Below are 1843 nucleotides of genomic sequence, written 5' to 3'. Positions count from 1 at the left end.
TGCACCTAGATGTGCAATGACAATGTTTTAAAAGTGTATCCTTGACTCTAATCTTCTCCCCAACAGGCAGCAGAGTTTTCCCCAACATAAAGACAAGCTTTGCTAAATAGGGGAAGGTGAAACATACAAACCTTGGCTTTCACCATACCAGTCCTCAGACCCCTGAGGCCTAGCTAGTGGAATAAGCTGGTGTTGTATTGTGATGTTCAGGCACCTGCTGAAGATGTTTTTTGGTTCCAAGAAGGCTTTCCCTGATGTGTGACCCAGGCCTTTGTGGAATATTAATTGTACATCTAAATAAATGGTTTTGTTGGTTTTTAAGAATTATTGTTGTTGTTGTTGTTGTTGTTGTTGTTGTTGTTGTTATGGGTCTCTTATCTCATTTTTATCTTGTTTGTGGTTTGTCAGCTTGTAAAATGAATGGATTTGTAAAATAAATAATTTAAAAGGTCTGTGTCTATATCTCTAAAAGGTTGAAATAGACCAAGGCAATATCAACCAGAGACGCTGTTAGAGAACTTTTGACACTGTCTTTAGATGGTGATGTGTGCTATAGTTACTTCACTTTCTTCAAAGCGTGGTAAGTAAATCCTGTCCTGTTTTGGGACCCTGCACTTTCTGCGTGGGGCCCTGGCACAGAGCTCTTCCCTGTTAGGTCTACCTGTCTCCTGGTAACTTCTCTGCCGAGATGAGATACATTCCATGGGAGGAATTCAACATCACACTTCCATCACGTTTCCACTTATATGATGCATTCACTGAATCCCGCCCTACATTTTGATTTCAGGTGTAGTCATGCTTTCTACATTTGCATTTAGCATTTGCATTTAGTAAGCAAATGCACATTTTATGCAAATCTTGTTTTGGTGTTGGTGATGTACTTCTTCTTTTTAAGGGAAGGGGTGATGTGTAAGTAAAGGCTTTTGTTGGCCTTTAATTCGGAAACCACTTACGTCACATTTGGTTCTGGAGTTAAGTGGCATGTTTTCCAGCCCTTTACAACACAATGCGCACCCTGCACCATAGTTCTTCTGCCAGGGATTGTGGCCTTAAGCCTTTGAACTGATGATGTGGCTTCCTCAAATAAATGCTTAAAAATAAATATTGGGCATGGGAGGAAAGTTAAAAAAGAAAGAAAAGAAAAGTGAACATTCAGCTGAGAACTTTATAGAAAACACTACCGAATTAACTCACAGTACATTTGTTAAACATGAATAGCTCTAATAATGACATTTCATTTAACAATGCCCTTTGTCTTTTCAGTTCATCAGTTACCTATTTCAGTAATGAACTGCAGTCATACCATTCTGATTTTCTCCTAATGTAAAGGCTGAGATCACTTGGCTGCCAGTGAAGCATGATGCTATTATTCAGTTTGTGGCTTGGAGGGAGGGGGAGAGGAAGGGAAGCTATAGAATATAGCACCGTTCTAATTGGCTAACAGATAGCGACATCTGGGATTGCAAAGGGCAGCTGGTAATTCTGTTTAGCTTCCAGTGGAAAGAAATAAAATAAGCAAAGGAGAAGGAACGGCTGAAAAAAAGTGCCATATGCAATTTGGGAGTAGTGACCAGGAGCCATCTACTGAACACTGCTTTCATTTTTACGTCGGCAACAAGCCTGGTGTTAATGGAGAACATTTTATTCAGCCTTGAATCTGTAACACAAATGGTTAACAAACGCCCCAGGGCCATTGATGGAATAAGCCAGGACCCAAGAGTCTGTATATGAAGTCCCAGGTTAACCTAATGGTAAATGCCAAGACCAGCCACATGGCATGATAATGAAACCAAAGTCTCATTGACTTTTGCTGGTCTCTTTTCCAGTTTGTACATTTCCTCGG

Source organism: Podarcis erhardii (assembly GCF_964252035.2).
Source record: "Podarcis erhardii genome assembly, chromosome: 1".
Lineage (NCBI taxonomy): Eukaryota > Metazoa > Chordata > Lepidosauria > Squamata > Lacertidae > Podarcis > Podarcis erhardii.
The sequence above is the reverse complement of the archived record's forward strand: the minus strand, read 5'-3'. Positions refer to the sequence as shown.